This window comes from Haplochromis burtoni, unplaced genomic scaffold (genome assembly GCF_018398535.1).
Source record: "Haplochromis burtoni strain Fernald_Lab_line unplaced genomic scaffold, NCSU_Asbu1 Contig_56, whole genome shotgun sequence".
Classification (NCBI taxonomy): domain Eukaryota; kingdom Metazoa; phylum Chordata; class Actinopteri; order Cichliformes; family Cichlidae; genus Haplochromis; species Haplochromis burtoni.
This window is the reverse complement of record NW_024582417.1, coordinates 1,986,359-2,006,124: the sequence shown is the minus strand read 5'-3', so window position 1 is coordinate 2,006,124 and position 19,766 is coordinate 1,986,359. Positions and strand designations below refer to the sequence as shown.

Sequence of the window (19,766 nt, the reverse complement as noted above, 5' to 3'; positions counted from 1 at the left end):
TTCTGGCTTAACATGTTGCAGTTACTGTTGTTGCTCTGCAGAAACATTGAATCCTAAATGTTACCTTTTAGCTTTTAGCAGATAAAGGAAGGCATTGCTTTTGAGAAGGTAGTTTTGTAGTCATGAGAAATTCTCAGATTGCGGTTGGTATGACTAATGAGTCTATACAACAGAACGGCCTCATTCCAACCACAGAGAGGCTCCGGCACTGCTGCTGTGCCAACTTTAGTCTTCAGGTAAACGATGCCTCTAGTGAAATGTTGGAAGACGCTATTATCGCTCAAAAAAAATCTGTAAAAGTTTGAATTTGTGAGATACATTATATTAAAACCTTTTATTGACATTTAAACTTAGAATCGCAATATATTTGAAAATAATTGTGTTTTGATTATCTCACTGAAAATGTACAGTAATCTTTTTAATATCACAAATCTCTTTATTTAGGTGTTCTGGGAGGCTAATATAATAATAAACTAGAATGCTTCAATATAGTTAAGAAAACTTTTTTGATTTAAGCCGCACTAAATAGAAACAGGAGCCTAACGCTTGATGTTCTTTCCCTTAGAGTTGACAGTATCCTCTTATAATTGGGTTCCAAAGCAGTGCCTTAGAGTCTGCTGGGTAAATGAGTCACCCCCAGCCTCTAATCTTTATAGAAGTGGAAAACAGAAGAGAGGGTACCTGTTCCCCCGCCTCTGTCTTTCTCTTTTCTCATGCTAATGAGGGTGCGGTCCTCAATCCCGGGCACCATCTGTCCTTCCTCAGGGTCTGGGCCCCAGCACTCCAGACGTGTCCAATTGTTAGTGTGTGTCCAAGCAGAAAGTGGTGACTACACATGGTTCTTGTGGCCCAATAGGCTGTACATCAAGAGCACGAGCCTTGATGCTTTGTGTTCAGGAACATCCACTGTTTGCTCTGCGTGTTCAGATTTTGTGTGTGATGTCATTGTAAGTAACCGTTGACCAAGGGATCACTGACAGGTCAGCATGCTATTGTAAGTGTCGCTGTCATAAGATATATTGGAGGTATTATGACTCATGTCTTGACTTAGCTAACAACTATAAATTTGATGCACAATTCATTCAATGTTGGCAGAGTGATGAGCACAGTTTTAATGATTCAAATTGAAATACGATTTTAGTTTTTGCTACATTTAAATTGTGCATTGCAAAAAAAAAAGTATAGGACCGCATGAACAATAAATAAAAACAAGGTACAGTATTGTGCCAAAGTACTGAGCCATCTCTCTATATTTTGCAAGGAAAATGCAGAACATATGCAAACATGCATGGAGATACAGCATATAAGGCAAAAACAGAGTTTGCACTATTCTAACAAGCTTTACAGTAAATGTTTGTTATGAAAGTCTTTATTTGTAACTCTCTTAGGCAAGCTTTCTTGTAATTTCTTTAACCATGTATGCTTTTTATTGCATTGGCGGTGTGTTTGGAATGAATGTCATGCTGAAAATGAAGCTATTGGCAATCAAGTTGCACACCATGCCCATATACTGCAAGTTATCATCTAATAGCTCTTTGGTAGTTGTCTTGTTGGTGCAAAATGCTATTTTATGCCTGTCAAACTGCTCAACCTTTGACATTGTTCATTCAGTGTGTATTATTTGTCTTTGCAAAAGGCTGCTGGTAACAAAGTACCTAAAGATGCCATTTAAAATTAGTTCTTTGCTACATTGCGTTGATTTAGGTGCATTTTTGGGTGTTTGTAAAGAAAGGTCAGGTAAGTGTGAACGGCTTCAATATTGTTTTACCTGTCCAAAGAAAAACTACAGAAAGCTTAGCTAAAAATATAAAGAATGAGGAATTGCTCAAGATTTTTGCACATAGCAGAATAATGACACAGAAAATGTATTTTCTTTCAAGTCGCTGTCCACCAAAATAGGATAACATATTCTGCAGTATATTCTTCATGCATTCAACCAAAGGAGGTGGATGCTGTGACCTCCTTGAGCTAATTAGTAAAGCTTTGGTGACATGCATCATCCCCACTGAGCTTAGATGAAATTGGGTGTCTGAGATGTGACAGATGGATGAATGAACTCAAGGACCAAACTGCCCTTTCTTAAGTCCATTATTGTAGTGGGAATAATAGAGTGACATATCAAAATGTCATTTGAAATTTCAGGAATAATAACCGGACATGATAACCTTTTGATTTAAATAACACTAATTATTTTCTAGAGTCTAAAAGATTAAAGGATGGGTACCGGTAAGTTGCAAAATATTCAAAAGTCAAATTAGGTAAATATTTTCAAAATTTTCTCCCTAAAACAGCAGACTGTTGAACTTTAAAGTTAAAAGAAAAGTCTTTTGGGGTGCCTTCACATTCTCACGCAAGGAAAATTTTTGGAGGAATATGCCCTTTCATCATAAATTCAGTAAAAAAAAAAAAATTCTCATCTTGTCTTTCTATTAAGTATTATGCAGCTATAATGAGGTGTGCACAGTAACCCATCTAAGAATCCTCGTGAACTGACAAGCTAGCTTACCAGTAAACTGACACTACACTGACAAGCAGATTATGACTTTCCATTGGGCATGCCCTCCTCATTTTCAAAGCTACATGCTGCTGGCTGCATTGAGATTAGTTATTGAACTGTCCAAGCAAAGGGAAACAAGGCCGCTTCAGAGCGACTGCACACAATAAGCCAGCTGTCAGTGGGAGGGGCTTTTTTTCAGACCAGTGTTGTCATGGATAGTACTTTTGTGCTGCGTTGCCCTTTGAGAGTTGATAGGTGCGCGTATGCAAAGCTGCTATGCACTGATTAATATTGACAGAAGGCTTGAGCGAGGACAGGCAAGTGGGCAGAGTTCAAGCGTGCAGCGGGGTTTATGCAACACAGAAATGTCAGTAAAGGTGACGTGAAATATGGACACCCTGTTTGCACACTCGTAGTTTGTGAATAACCATGAGGGGAGACAGCCTGCAGAGTGTGTATTTGTCCAAGAAAGTCTGATGCATATGGATAGGGAGGACTAGATCAGCCAGATCGCCCCAAAACAAGACAAGAGGACACAGTATGATCTGATAGACTGTGGTTACAGTGGCATTACAGCTGCCACGAAAAAATAGCTTGTTTCTAGACACACACGCGCATGCACACACACACTAACTGATTCCCAGAGGTCTTTCATTTGCCTCCTCACACCTGTTTTAAATTCAAAGGTGTGTCCCTGAGCCTCGTCTTGGCAGCATCAGAGCTGATGTCCTTGGTCAGTGTTTTGTTTGAGTGTGATTTCACAATGCTACACCGAATGATAAACCTGCACCTCTATGCTGCAATAACAGTGAAATAATGTACAAGAGTGGTTTAGTGTTATGATTTTTAAACCGTCGTTTACAGCCTTCCTTTGTTATAATTGGGTTACAAAGGGATCCAAACAGTGCAAGACTAATATGCATTTTCATAAGGTAATCTTGTGGCCTTTAGGCAGAATTTCTTTTTTCATTGTGTTTAAAAATGTGATGTAACACCATGCCATTTTAAATGAATTACACTGATGACTTATTATATCAGAATTTTAGTCATTTAAAAGTGTTTTGCTAAGCCCAAGCTTGTTACATACCACTGTAATACTGAACAGTCTGCAGCCTTGTTTTAAAGACTGAGACCCCAAATCCCCCCACACCTACCCACTCCACCAAAAGACCAGATTTCCCACACTGCATCTATCAGAGGCTGTAGTGTCCTGAATGGTAAACGTTAATGTGTTTAACAGCAGAATGAGACTGTGCTGAGTGCATACTATTTAACACTAACATCTATTTATTACCTTTTTTTATCAGAACAAATGTATCAAATTGATTTTTATAGCTGTTACATTACACTAAACACATCGTATAAGTGTTACTCTTCTCAGAGTAGCGCACACTACTCTACACAAAATATCAAAAAGACCAGACTCCATTCACACCAGCGCCACACCACCCACATGGATAACAGTGTGGCACAGCCTACCATCCATGATCCAAAACACAGAGTAGCAGAATATATTCTCCCTTTCAGCCTTCGCATCATCTTTGAATAGACCAGTTGGGGGAGAAAAACGTAATAGAGTCTGCATTTAAAATCATTGCAAAACAGCTATGTTAAGTGCACAACATTAAACCATGCTGTAATCTGTAATTACTGTGCTCTGCTCTCTGTGCTTACATTACAGTTCAGCATTTTTCACTCTGAAAAATGAGCAGGCTTAATGAGCGCCTGTCGTAACCTATCAATAGGTTAGTCATAATCAGCAGGATAGAGGCCCACTGACCTCAATTATGTTCCTTTGGGGGGATAATCTCAGCTGCGCCAGCATACACAGAAACTTATTCTGATTGTGGTTGTTGCACAGATGAGTGTCTTATACATGACACAGTGCACAGTGGAGGGTTTAGACGAGGTAATTTGATATGGTAAAATTTAGTGAATGAAAACAACAAAAGACAAGCATGCTAAGAAAGTATGCGTTCCTAAACTACATGAACCTAATCAGCATTAACAATTATTTTAGCATTGTGTAGTTGCTAAAATAATTTATTGATGCCCATACAAGAAATCAAAGTTGTCTTTGGGGGTTTTACATTTTTTACATACACCTCTGCTATATATATATATATATATATATATATATATATATATAATTTCCTGTGAGGCTTAAAAGTCTCTCTGAAGATTCCCTCTACCTCTTCTCCCAAGGCGCAGTGAGCGCTACCATAATGTGATAATCTAAACCTTAATTTGATATGTTTTATACACTAGTGATTTACCACTGCTGTGATTATTTGATTCCAAACCAAAGAACCCATCATCTCAAATGTCTTCCTTCCATTTTGCCCAGTGAAAGGCTTCATTCTTCTTGGACTGATGAAGAAGAATCCTCAGGAAATGCTGTACACAAGCCGTGATGACATTTCACATTTATATTGCAGACAGTTATGCTTGCAAAATGTGTGATGTTTTTGTTGATCACTGGCTTTACAGAGTTGGTTACCAGAGCGGTTCACCCTGAGATCAAAAAGGTGGAACAGGATTGGAAAGCTTCTTTGCATTTCCTTTTCCTTTTCCTCAGAAGGCAAAAACCTTTAAAGAATAAATAATAAATCCACATCTTACAATTCTTTATAGCAGTATGTGTAAGATACTGGAAAAACTAGTTCACTCCTTTAATGTTACTTGCCTATGTGGTGTTAAATATATACAGTATCCTGCTGATAAGACACGTCATCAAACAACACTGCATCGCGACAAGTATGGCTTAGAAGATGAATCTACATTTTCCTTGAAATGAGTCACATGTCATGAAAACAAATATATTCTAGGCTTGTTAATAATGTTCCGCAGTAATCGAGATCCCACCATGAATTCAATTCAGTCTACTTCAGTTTTATTTATATAGTGCCAAATTACAACAGCGCTCGCCTCAAGGTGCTTTATATGGTAAGGTAGAGACACTGCAATAATAGAGAGAGAACCCCACCAATTAAATCATCCAATGAGAGCAAGCACTTGGCAACAAGGGGAAGGAAAAACTCCCTTTTAAGTGGGAGAAACCTCCAGCAGAACCAGGCTCAGGCAGGGGCAGCCATCTGCTGTGACCGGTTAGAGATGATGGGAGGAAAGGACCTTACGCCATAACCTTCCACACCAATAAGAAGCATTATGGGCTGTGTGGACCCCGACACATAGTTATATTTCTCAGGAGATGCATGTCAGATTACATGGGTGGTTACGTCATAGGGTAAAGAAGGCTTTCCAGTTACACTGTAAGTTAATACGTAGATTTCCTGCTGAAGCAAAAATTGCACATTGAGCCCTTTACATATTCACATACAAGGTATTTGGAAAACATAACTTTTTCTATGCATTTTTGTCCAGAAATAAACAATTTTGTTGACTGAAAATCAAGCTTTTGAAAGATTTTTCTAGGTTGATGATTTTCAGAATCTCCATTTCATCGATTACATGTGGATAATAAAAAAGAAATATAACTTAAAGGTGCACACTTTTGATGTTTTTATGTCTTTTTTGATGTCAGATTGTGTATGCTATTGTTCATAAGCTTCTGATTGGCCAATATTCTCTACAGTATCGACACCTGTTGCTGTAGCTCTTGTTTTGCATTTCCCGAGGTTTGAGATCTTTTCCAAAATGAAAGATACTTGTGTACTTGAGGAAGGAGACTTATGCTGGAAAGCTGCATCTATAAAACATTTAGGTGCAGTGCATAAGCTCATATATCTGTGAGTTAGAGCTGGGCGATAGAACGATAACGATATGTATCGCGATATAACTTTTACTCGATAGAGAAATTAAGCTATCGCGATAGACCTCGCCGCTCTTGTCCTCAAAAAAAAAAAAAAAAAGGTCAGCCAATCCAAATTAAGTAGCGCAGAGCCGAACCAATCACAGCCGCAGCGTCACGTCGCGTGACTTGTTACGTACAGCACAAGTGCCAAGCCGCACGTGTGTTTGTTTGGGAAGCAGCCAGCGGGTAATGGAGGAAATGAGTGTGCCGACTAGAAAAATCAACCGAGCGTGACCGAAGAGAAAACAGATGATGGTTCCAATGCCGGAGAGATTGTCGAACGGAAGAGCCATAGAAGTTCCGTAGTGTGAAGGTATTTCGGCTATTTCAAGTCTGACAAAAAACAGAGTAGCGTGCACTGTAAATTGTGCCGAAAGCAAGTCTGGAAATACAATAAACTGGTGCATGCGTCACACTGTGCGCCACGTTATTGTTTCGGTGAAATGAATTTCTACAATACTGTTACTGTTAATTCTACTCTCTGCAGTGTTTAAATGCTTACATATACACACAGTTACTGTCCCTCCACACATACGACTCGGTTCTGCTTCTATGCCCCAGCTTTGTTTACTTTTTCCCACCGAGGCTTCTAGACTTCTGATTGGCCAACATTTCTGCACGGTTAGGAATCTAGCGCCACCTGCTGCTTTGGCATGTTCATAGCAGCGTTTTCCTTCATTTCTGCCTTTATGTGTGGACGGGATTATTTTTTAAAACGAAAACGGAAAATCTCCGTTTTCAAAAATACCCGTGTACGTGTGGACGTAGCCTCAGTCTCTGACTGGAAGCGCTAATTCGTCATTCGGCTTTTGTCAGACTAAAGTAACTGTTAAAACTGTTTGAAAAGCTAAGCTATACAACAAGGAGAGATTGAGAATTTCCTTTTAGTTCTCAGTTTATTTGATATTGACAAAAGTTAGTCAGTTTTGTCTGTTCTTCTGTAAAACAAACTAAGATTTATTTTTAGAATTAATATTTTGTTTCTAAGTGGAATTGACAGTTTAGTCTGTTTCGTTTGTTCTATTTTGAAACTTAAACGCTTTAGCGGCTGCCTTTTGTGTAGTTTGCAATATTTGCCTTTATTTATCTGAAAAAGTCTCATGTTCCTTAAGTACATCTACCCTGTTGAACTTATTATGGGAAATAAATATTTAAATAAAAACAAGCTGCTGATTATTTCACATTTTACTTGTGAGCAACGGCACATTTAAATCTTACAAATATAGTTATTTGGCTTATATCGTGATAGATATCGTTATCGCCTGAAATGAAAAAAACATATCGTGATATGAAAAAATCTCATATCGCCCAGCTCTACTGTGAGTCAGATATCAGACTAATAAAATACTCAAATTTTAGTCTGCAATAGTGTATGGAAACCAGTGTGATAGCACAGCTGTCAGTTAAGGCTGCTACACTCCTAGCTATGAGAATTAACATAATCCATATGCAGAAGTTATTAAGAACAAACACAGTACAGTTGTTATGAAGGGGAAGGCAATGTACCAGTTTGTTATAAAAAATTATTATTATTTTTTTAAAATCTTGTGTTTACCTGGGTATTTTAACAGGTCTATTCATGTAGTGTTTAACTCTAGTTCTTGGCACTTCTACAATGGCTTCATTTTGCCAGTTTGGAAGTTGGTTTAAAGGAAAAAATTTTAACATGTGAGGAAAAAGGGAGGAAAAAGAGCACTGAAGTGAAATAAGCTGGCAATATGCTTTAAATTACCACTTTGTGGCTCTGTTTTTGTCAGAACCTACTTTATTAATATACTGTAGTAGGGCTGCACGATTAATCGTTAGAAAATCGCGATCTCGATTCATACTTATGTGCGATCTCATTTCCAAATGACAACGATTTAAAAAAAAAAAAAGACGACGATTGTACCGCATTTTGATCCGGGACGTAATCTGCATGAAAACAAGCGCTCACTCTTCCTGCTCAACAAATGACAAGGGCGGAGCCTTATACCACGTGATACAGAAGCTGTGCCGTATTTGTAATGCTTAAATGTTTGATATTACAAAGATAATCTGGGTAAATATAAAATGCAATATTCTAATTAAGCTCATCTTGTAACCGGAAGGTTGCCGGTTCGATCCCCAGCTCTGTCTGTCTTGGTCGTTGTGTCCTTGGGCAAGACACTTCGCCCTACCGCCTACTGGTGTTGGCCAGAGGGGCCGATGGTGCGATATGGCAGCCTCGTTTCTGTCAGTCTGTCCCAGGGAAGCTGTGGCTACAGCTGTAGCTGCCTCCACCAGTGTATGAATGTGAGAGTGAATGAATAGTGGTATTGTAAAGCGCTTTGGGTGCCTTGAAAAGCACTATATAAAATCCAATCCATTCTTATTATTATTATTATTATTATTATTATTATTATTATTATTATTAAGGCAAACCCTGATGGCCAGACATTCTTCTTGAAAATGTTTTTGCAGAGAGCAGAATTCATGTCTCCATCAGTTAGGGCAAGTTTTCCAGGTCCAGCCCCAGACCATTACACTACCACCACCATGTTTGACTGTTAGGATCTTTTTATCTTTTTTATGAAATGCTGTGTTAGTTTTATGCCAGATGTAATGAGACCTAAACATTTCAGAAAAGTTCAGAATATTTTCACAAAGTCTTGGGAATCATCACAATATTTTTACAGCAAATGTGACACGAGGCTTTTTGAGATGAGGTTTTTTTTTCTTCTTGAATCTCTCTGATGGGTGCCATTTTTGCCCAGTCTCTTTGTTGTTGGTGTTGAATCATGAACTCTGACAAATGAAGCTTGTAGTTCTTCAGAAGTTGCTCTGGGTTCTCATGTGGGGATGGATCATCTCAGGTGTTCTCCCGACCGAAGTTTGGTCTGTTTTTAGCATCTTTTTACTGCCATTTGTGTCTGCCACTCAGGGACTCGATCTTTAACTTTTATTGGGGGAGTTGGCGTTCATCGAAACTAGCGAGCTAACTTCGTTAAACTTCATAAATCCTGTTTTTAATGGATGCCTGGATGCTTACACCTGGTAGAGCAGCCACACTGATCATTAATTTATTTAGAGATGAAAGAATGTAACTCTCAACGATGCTGCAGTGATTGTTTCACTTTGTGAACTGAAGAGGAGTTTGGACCCAGAAATGGCTTATGGCGTCAGGCTAAAGAGGGTGATGGCTCTCACAGTAGTGGAGCCTTTGAATTGACTTTGTAACCCCTTCCAGACTGATAGATATCAATGACTGTGTTTCTTATCTGTTCTTGAGTTATCTGTTATTGAGTCTACTTCTTTGTCAGACAGGTTCCATTTAAGTAAGTTATTGATTAGACTCTGTCTTGCAGTAATCAAGATACCGAAACTGAACTCCACTTTCCAAAAAGTGTGGTTAGTCGGTTATCTTTGAGTAAGTCAGGAAGGGGGCAAATAGTTTTTCACTGCACTGTATATGTTTTAGACAAGATTCTATGTAGATATATGTAGAAACTCATCTTTCTCTGTCTACAACACTAGTAAATTTCAGACAGGGCTTATTACAAAATGTCACCACAGAGATGCGCTCTGCGTCCAAGGATATTTATAGGATTCTTTATATAAACCTGATCACTGACAGGAGCCTATGGATACTAGTAAATCATGCTCCTCTGAGATTCAGCTGCGACTTGTCCTGTCGGCTCGTGATCTGAGCTTTTACTGCCAAGCATTAGGAAATGATTTGCCTTGTGTATTGCTGAGCTAAGTTTAAGTAAACAGGAGCACATATTTAGAAAAGTATTGCGTGATTCACTGCAGCAGTGAGAATGGAAAATATATTAGTAATGGCAACACACAAATACAGCACAATTCTTGATGGAAGCAGAAAAGCTTAATGTGTGTAAATCTAAAAAATGTTCTTATTACCATTTGTTGTGCTGATCCTAATTAAAACATGTCATGCATGCTTATCCATTGGGATTTATAATGGGGTAGCAGGTATGAGTACAGCATTTCTAAAGGGCATGTGGCTGTGAAAGAAGCACACCGGCTTTAGTAGGAGGTCTGTGCCCTTTCTAATCATTGTTGCCATCCTGGTTTGGGTTTTGTTTTGTTTGATTGTTTATTTTTTCAGGAGACAAAGGGCCTTCTTTTCTCATGGGCCACATAAAGCACATTAATCCAGGTGAAAAGTATAATCCTTTATTCATTTTTCATTTTACCTGGTAATTTAACTCAAAACAAAAAGAGAAGGAGTAAAACACAATTTGTTCATTTGGATATTAGCATAGGCACACATTTCTTAATTAGGTGGAAGGTCAAGAAGCTGGGCAGGGCCTCGTGAGTGTCGGAAACTTGCAGTGCTTTGTAACTGTGGAGCCTGGTCGATTTCATAAACACAGTTGGTCAAAAGTCCCAGGAAAAAAATGGGACATCTGAGACAATGAATTGATCATTCCTGGTTCCTGCTGTGGCCTGATGGTGGCTCAGTAATAAACACTGCTACCTCACAAAAAATGAGCTCAAGTCCAGAGCTTGCATCCATTTGTGTTTATGTGGGTTTCAGTTAAATTGGTGACATTGAAGTGGCCAAAAGTATTTTGTCTGTCAACATGTTGGCAATGGCAGATTTGCTGTGGCTTTGGTGCTGACTATTCACAAATACACTCACATGTACAGAAAAATGGATATTTAATGTGGATACTGCTGTCGCAAAGTCATTGGGTAATTGAAAAGATGTTATGAAATTAAGATACTAATACCAAATAGATTGAGAATCAGTATTATCCTCAAACACATTTTTTTCCTTTGGTGAAAAGGCTTTGTCATTTTACTTATGCTGTCAGATTTATTGTCATTTTAACACTTTTCTATAAGTGTGCCTATCTGCCTTTTAGTGTATAGTTATCCTTTGTTTCCTTAAGAGCAAAGATTATTTTCAGCTTTAACACTTTCCGCCATATAGACAGCGTTTTACAGCCCTCAGTGTCACCTTAATGACAAGTTTTGTCATTTATATCAATGAAGAAGTGGTTAAAACAGGCTGCAGGGTTTTATAAGCGTTTCCCTAGTAAGTCGATCCCCCTGACTAATTTCCGATGCAACCCAGGTTGTTTTGTTGTGGGAGCAGGGCCGAAACCACTCAGTTAAGAAACAGGAGTCGCCTGTCAAGTTCAAATGTTCTTGTGGCTAAGCTAAATTAGCATTTTTCCTTCTTTTCTATATTGGCAGGGTTTAATGAGTTCATCCTAAACACTTGCCTGCAATAGATAAAAGGTATACTGTCAGAAAATAAATGTGCACTAGATCATTCCTGAATGTAAAATCCTCAAGATTTGAGAGCCTGAGGATTATTACCAAACACTAACACCTAATATTATTCTAAAAAAAATCTAATTATTAAATAAATAATTCAAAGCTGTTTTTTTTTTAGTTTTCTTTGAAAATATATTTGCTGTTCATTTAAAAAAAAAAAAATCTTAAAAGCTACCTTCAAATGTGAATGAAAGCACTGCAAGGGGGTATTATCTTCCTGCAGTTCTCCATTTGAGTGAACAGACCGTCACCGAACAGCCATATTACTCTCTGACAAGGAATCGACATTACAGGGGTTGTCAGGACAACCAGCCATGATTCACAGAGCCACAGATAGGCCTCCACCTTGAGCTAAAAGCACTAGCCATGAGACTGAGCAGATGCTGTGCCAGTCAGCCAATCACAGGTGAGATAGAGGAAAAGGATGACATCATAGGCAAATTAGGGCAACTGCAGCGACAGTTTTGGTTGTCGTGTTCGCCTGCTTTTGAACTCAGAGACTCCGGTTTCACTACCTGCAAGTGTTTGGTGGATTTATCTCAAATTTCAAGGTGTAGGGGAACAAACAAACTAAATGAATGTTGGTAAATATTAATATAAAAAAAACAAACACTGTTATTATGTTAATTTGTCATTAAAACATGTTCTCAGTTACATTAAAATAGATATGATAAGAGCACTAACCACAAAAGCAACTTTATATATAAACATTGATACAGAAAATTAAATTTTATTTTGTTTTTGTTTTAAAAAAAAAACATGGGGAACATGCAAAGTAGGTAGTTTATCCTTGCATAGCGACAGCAACTAATTTGTTAAATAAGCAAGACAAAGAAAACCCATTAGGCTGAAAGTAGCAGTAGCTGTAGTATATAATAATCCATCCATCTATCTTCTTCCGCTTTGTCCGAGGCTGGGTCGCGGGGGCATCAGCCCAAGCAGAGAAGGCCAGACCTCCCTCTCCCCAGCTACCTCCTCCAGCTTATCCGGGGGAACACCAAGGCGTTCCCAGGCCAGCCGAGAGATATAATCTCTCCAGCGTGTCCTGGGTCTGCCCCTGGGGCCTCCTTCCAGTGGGACGTGCCCGGAACACCTCACCCAGGAGGCACCCAGGAGGCATCCTTGTCAAATGCCCGAATCACCTCAGCTGGCTCCTTTCGATGTGGAGGAGCAGCTGCTCTACTCTGAGCCCCTCCCGGATGGCTGAACTTCTCACCCTATCTCTAAGGGAGAGGCCAGCCACCCTTCGGAGGAAGCTCATTTCCGCCACTTGTATCCGTTCTTTTGGTCACTACCCACAGCTCGTGGCCAAAGGTGAGGGTAGGGACGTAGATCGACCGGTAAATTGAGAGCTCTATTATTATAATAATAATAATAATGATAATAAAAATGTTTGGATGCATTTGTTTTCTTTTTACAATTAACTGTAAAGTCATCTCTACTTTTCTTGCAAATTAATTCTCTCTGACTTTGATGCTATTCTAGCAGAAATGTTTGAGAGGCTTTGCCAGTTCTGATTGTTTATATGAACTCACCTGTGTTAAGCTGTTCTGTTCTTATTAAATCTGATGTTTTTTGAAGTTACAGCGGCATGTACTCACAGCTCAGGTTAGCATCGTGTTTAGTGTCTTCCGTGTTTGCAACAGAAACAGTCTTGAGCTTAATGTGCAGCATAATGCCATCCTCCCATCATACTCCCTCTGCAGCTTTGAGCTGTTAACCAGAAAACCAACTGTGTCTGCCTGTTGTCTTTCCCCTCCCCTGGACCAGCTGCCTGCATTAATATTCAATCCCTCAGCCAATCAGCAAACCAGGGTGGATGACATCATGGGCTAGGGAACAGTGAGCAGCCAGTGAAGCATCCAGCCTGCCGAACAAGCTTGCTTTTAGGGTCAGGAACTGGTCTGACAAGAGAATGGCAATCCTGCCTTTAAACTGTCATTAGGACTGTACGGTCAGCGATGAATCTACCACTACTCCGGGCCCAAAGGCGTAACCTGAGCAAGAGAATGTGAAGACATATTTCAGGTAATTCCCTCTCTGTGTGTGCAATAAGGGATGTGGAAGGGGGAGGCAGAGGAAGGAGGAGAGGAGGAGGGGGCTGTGTATGTAGGGGTGCTTTGTAGCCTTTTTTTCTTCCTCCACTCTGCATTCTGCCCTGCTAAGGAGGCAGCTGTTTCATCAGCAGTCTCTCAGTGAGGGCGAGATGGAAATGGATGCCTGCATCAGATGGCACGGGCATGTTTTATATCATTATATACCATCCTGTGCATCACATTGTTTCTGTGTACACTCCCTTTTGCCTCACAAATAGCATCTTTATTGAAGGAGGGGTGCAAAAATCAATGGTGGCATTTGTACAGGCCTTGTGGGTTTGTGTGTTTGTGTGTGTGTGTGTGTGTTTGTGTGTGTGTCAGTCCTGGAGAAATGCAGCAGCTGCAGCGGCAACACTGAAACAAAAAAGAAGCAACGCTATTTTGGGTCTTTAAACCCGCGGCTTATGGATGGATGTGAGCTGTATATGCTTCGGAGGGTACGTGGGTGTGTGTGGGGTGGGGGGGTGGGGGGATGGATGGTTAATATGCTGATGGATGCTCTTTTGTTATCTCTGCACCGCCTCACGTATGGCCTCTCTAGAGTGGGCTTCAAGAAGAAATGAGTTGTATTTCCATTTGTGCCTTTCAGTGATCTCTCACCCACACAGCGGTGAAGTGCCTCCGCTTCCTCGCTTTAACATGGATGTGTGTAGCAGCTTCATGGCGGCTGTGGTGACAGGGAGATATACAACATCTGGTCACCTGACTTCACTGGGGATCGGAGTGGGGGTGGGGGCCGGTGGTGTGAAAGCTGAGCTATTCTACCTCAGATTCTTCTACAGCTCTCGGTGGTAGAGGATGATGGAAGAATTGGCCACAGTACAAAGTGTGCCTCTCCATCACCTGCGCCGATTTTAATTTTGCCGTCCGGGCCAACGTAGAGGAAGGACAGATTCCTCTCCCAGGAAGCGCAGTCATCCCTTGAGAAGCAGGGCCTGATGGGAGACCTGTTGTCTGGCTTTAGTGTGAAAGAGGAAGATGTTAGGGAGTCATATCAGTGATTTAGGGAGGGTGAGATGATTATAAAGTGGATTGGGGGAGGGGTTACTGAAGCTGTTGCTCGCTATGAACATTGGCCTTTTACATTGAGATCGATGTCTTGCATGCCCTTTCACACTAATCCTCCTGTCCACACTTCAAGCAAATATGACTGCATTTCAAGCAGTTAAACTACATCTTTTACTACATTTTTGCATTAAAATATTTAAGGTGTCTACTATATAAACTCCTCAACACCAAGGCAGAACCATTGGCTTTTTTCCCCCATCACAATTTATCTAATATACGCCCAGAACTCTCTGGTTGGTCTATTAAATATTTTTTCTTCCCAGTGTAGCACATCACCCAGCTCCAAGCTTTCCAGAAAAACGGCCGGATACAGAGTGGTAATCCAATGCAGCGTCACAATCAGAAGGCGGCGAGACAATCAGGTTTTGCTATACCATCAGAGTAGAAGTGTTTAATATTTATGCATCCCTCTGTCGAACTGATCTGCGAAGCTGTCGCTGGAAAATTCGTCTCCACTGATCTCTTGGCTGTGCTTCACACCAGTCTTAGATGCTCTGCTTCACATGCCACATTGCATTATATATTCATCGCACCGTTATCGACACAGGTCTATTACACGCAAATGGGCAATTAATAGCTCTCCATTTTGTATCTGTGCGTGTAGCTGTTTACCATCAACAGAGCGCGTTCTTACCTGTATGAGCTTTTTTCTGTGAGTTGGTTACGCACCTCTTATATAAAATAGATATCTCCACTCAAAGTGTTATACTCTTTGATGAGTGCAAAGTATGCTCAGTTTAACTGAAAATCTAAGTGAAATTATAGACTCGAGCATATGTTTGTTATGTAAACATGCACTCTGCTGGCAAAATGGAAGCATATTGTGGCTTGACTTTAATGCAAATGATTTCCCCACTTGGGACCAACTGACCACTGTGTAACTTTAGTACTTTTCTTTTACTTGTGATGTTCATTGATTCATCTGCCTAGGCCCGAGTAGCCAAAATAATGCAGTGTTTTTATTTAATGTGATCTTATCAATAACACAATAGGAGCAGCACTTCATTAGTGTACTGAAATGATCCTTTATTTAAAAAAAACATAACTATGGCAGCCAGTTTGTTTCCATGTGTATTATGTGCTCTTCTGGGTTTCCCCATGTTTTCCATTGCTCAGTGTAACCCAACACACTCGGCTTCTCTTACCTCACCTCAGCTAACAAAAGCAGTAGACACAGAACCTCATCTTGGCCTGTAGCCTGCTAACTGGCCTGCCTGAAATATGATAGCAGGACACACACACACACACAAAACACATACAACTAAGCCTCCATCTGTTGAGGGCTTAGTCTGAATGAGTTATTCTGCTATTGTTAAGTGAAGTTATCGTTTGGGACTCATGCTGAAAGTGTACTGGCCCTGTGTGTGTATACATGCGTGTGTGTGCTTAAGGGTATAGATGTTGAGAGTGGAGCACTGGTCTTATGGTAGGTGTGTCAGAGCTACAGTCTGTGTTGTGGATTAGCATGTTGGATTGCAAGCCATCTGGCCATTTTGTCTCCGAAAGGGGAGGGGAGTAAGCAGGAGAGATGGATGGAGAGAGACAGAGGAAACACTCACACACTGACACATTGACACAGCTCCCTGTGTAATCTCCCTACTTGATGTCTGTTGCTACTTAGACAAATATACAAGCAAGCTTATTCTATCTGTTTATGTGTTGTTTGTCTGGCTGCGTTCATTAAAAAAAAAGATATTGCCTGCAGTTTATAATGTTTCAAATACACACCGCAAATGTAGCCTCATGATAGATATTTCAGATGTATTTAAGTTCTAATGCCTTAACAGTAAGATGGATATTCCAGATGGATGCCGGCTGTGGAGAATATAGGGATCAAATTTTGCAGGGGGAGTGAGAGGGTTGGGGGTGGGTTAACAGATTAAAAAGTTTCTCTTGGTCATGGGTTTGCAGAGAGTTGGAGAAGTGAGTGAGCTTGAATAAGTCTGAAGATGAACAGAAAGAAAAATATTAAAGGCCATCAAGTAGGAATAGTTTCCAGAGAACGAAAAGACTCTAGATGATCTGCAGATACTGTGACCACAAGGTGACTGTTTAATCTCCTCTTTTATAAGATGTAACTCCCTGATCGTTTGAAATTCACTTTTCAGACCTTTTCTTATTATTATTCTGGTTGTATGTGCTTTGTTTCTTAATGAGAGAACTTCACATTTGCTCCATCTTTCATGATTGTATATCAAAGATTCTTAGTGTGTTTGGAAAACATCTGGAGAGCCAAAGAAAATTCAGGGCAGAGTTTTAATGGAAAAAGTTTTGCTTTTGTCCATATGATCTTAGCTTTGTGTCTTCAGGTAGAGGAGACCTTGGAGCAGTGTTGACGCACTGCTTTGCCTCCAGATGAACTACTAGTGCTTCAGTTTGTGGTCTCAGTTGCATCGAAGTAGAGTGAGCGTGTCTCAGCTGATTCTCTTGTTGACACAAATATTAGTCCCATGCTAGTGTTTGCCTATGCAAAACCACAATGTAGCTCTGTGCACTTAGCAGGGGAAAGGTTATTAAAGTAGAGCACAGTCGGCTGTAGTGAGAGAACAGTAAGACTATGCGATGAACAAACAGAACACACCACAAAGCTTTTTAACGCTTCGCACAGTTTCAGGGGAAACTATTTAGTGACCTTGAATACTTTGCTGGAATAAATAAAAAAAAAAAGAAAGCACTTGGGGAGACTGTTTCCACTCTTTCCTTCAGTCATTACAATTGGTACATCTTAGCCCTTTCAATGGTACTCAGAGCAGGTGCACCAGCTGGCTTAGGAGGGAAATCATGCCCCTTTCTGCCTCCAGATGGCCCTCGGAAAAGCTCATCCATCCCACAATAGTGGATAAAACCCTGTGGTACCTTTTTTTTAAAAACCTGACAATAATAAAACATGTGATGCTCACCTGTACTTAGACATGCTATGGGTTGTATAGAAAGTCAGGTCAGCAGTCTTTGAAGAAAGAAATGAAAGTATAGTTTGATTCTAAACTGAGACAAATTACCTGTTAGTCATGAGACTTTTTACCTGTAATAAGCCTGTAAAATGAAAAACTAGGTGTGTGAATGTTGCCTCTTGTTATTCTTTTTGGAATTCATGTTGAGGTTATAATTTACATTTAAAGATTCATGAATCTTTATTAATAGTGTTTTTATTTCATATAAATAAAACAGTGGATTACAACCATCTGCTCTGTTCAAGGATTTGAGGGTTTCCTACCTCAACCTCATACCAATTTGTAAAATGTTTTAGACATCTTGAGTATTTTGCAGTTTATACATTTAGGAACATAACAAATCAAGATTTTTGTTTAAATCTGTCGTATTGCTTTTACAGTAAAACATTTTCTCAGGTTGATCTGATATATTTCTATTAAGGATGAACATATTATACTGGGCATTTGAAGGTTTTCTTTTACTCTTATGGAAATCATCATCTTCGTTTTCTGAGAGCAGATGTAACCATAATTGGAAGAGGGGATGGAGTGCTAAGTTAGCAGCTAACCTTTACATGCTTGGTTAAATAACTGCATCTGTAACCTTGACTGGACCTCACAGTAAGCCATAATATTTGTTTAATAATCATGTTTAAAATGCTGGATTAACAGATCCAGTTCACTGACTCAAATTAGTGGAGGTAAGACAGGTGCCCACATCAGTGTCCCCATTCAACCAATGTAGCCAAGCCCCAAATTTAAATCTTAACCTTCTGTCTGTTTTATTGTTGTTGGATTTTTTTGTATCAGGCCATTCCCGTAGTTTTGTCATTTTTAACAAAAGAAAGTATTAGGATTTGTTATTGAATTGCAGTGGGCTTCAAGTGGTTGCTGGATATACTGCACTTTTAGCACATGCTTAATCTTTCAGCCCTGGAGTGTACTACTAAGTGTGAAGTAATCACTCAGTTGAAGATCAAAAGACCTGGACTGGAACCTCTCAAAAGAGATGCTCTCCGCCCTTGTCCCATTCAACTCTGGAAAAATTTGTTCATGGAGAGAACATGATCTCACCTGGATGCCATCCAATTGCCAGCTGTACTGGGCAAGTTTGAGCTAAATGATTCCTGTAGCCAGGTGAACTTTCTATTCTCGTACTACTAGCAGAATTGAGCTGAGGTTTTACTAGTAATTTTTCCCTAGCAGATATATAAATTAGTCCGGAACACAGTTCTTCTATCAATATTCCTTCTTACTCCCACTGTAGATACATCAGACCAATAAGCAGAAGCATTTGAGTTTGATTTTTCTGTCAGTGTAAAGAAACTGATGCAAAGTTAACCGATGGATTTGGAGCAAACATTAAAAACAGTTGCCTATTGAAGCAGGATTTGCTTGCTTCGATGTAACCTCATGGTTAATCAATAACGATAAAGGTCTTAAATGTCGATTTTCAGTCATCAGAAACTGAATCGTCTATTGCTAAGCTAAGTCTATTCTCTAAGTGAGGCTCATGCATCAAAGTAAAGCAGACTCTGACCACAACACAATTTTACCTGGAGGTGGGCTGTCAGGATGGGCTAAGAGATGCTTTTTTGAATATGAGGAATGAGGAAGCTCATCCTGTTAGGAAAAGTATTGATCAGTTTGCTCTGTTATGTCATAAATGCCCATAAATAAACTACTAGTCATAGAAATGTGCTTTGAATACAGTTAGAATTTTCTGTCAGGAAGGAATTATCACATGTTAACAATGCTGCTTAGCTCATTTATACTGCTGGCAGTTCAGATCTGATAGAAATTTACCACCTGACAGGATAAACTGCTTCAATTAAAAAGCACTTCTGTTCCAGCTCATACAGAGAGAGCCACTCAAACTGTCATAACACAAAGGGAACGGTAATTTTGTCAGCTCTGGCTGTTCAGTAGTACTCGTAACTATAGTTTATTCAATTATTTTAGAAAGTGTCTTCTAACCTAATATTTTTTGCAATATTTACACAAAAATCTACAGCCAATGAGAAAAGCAGCACTGCAGGTTTAAGACATGACATGGTGTGTGTGTGTGTGTGTGTGTGTGTGTGTGTGTG

At 39.7% G+C, this 19,766-nt stretch overlaps 1 protein-coding gene across 3 annotated transcripts in view; it reads left to right on the top strand.

Annotated features, from left to right (window-relative positions):
* The window catches only part of LOC102289583 (serine/threonine-protein kinase PAK 3), a 52,970-nt gene that overhangs the window by 5,826 nt on the left and 27,378 nt on the right, over positions 1-19,766 (top strand). Inside the window, exon 1 of one of the 3 annotated variants that reach the window (XM_005922197.3) lies at positions 13,399-13,610. The exons of 1 other annotated variant lie outside the window; for it this stretch is intronic. The gene's annotated coding sequence lies outside the window, so the exon portion shown is untranslated. Of the gene's footprint in view, positions 1-13,398; positions 13,611-19,766 lie in introns of those variants that run through there. One more of the 3 variants, XM_005922199.3, reaches the window with a different exon arrangement.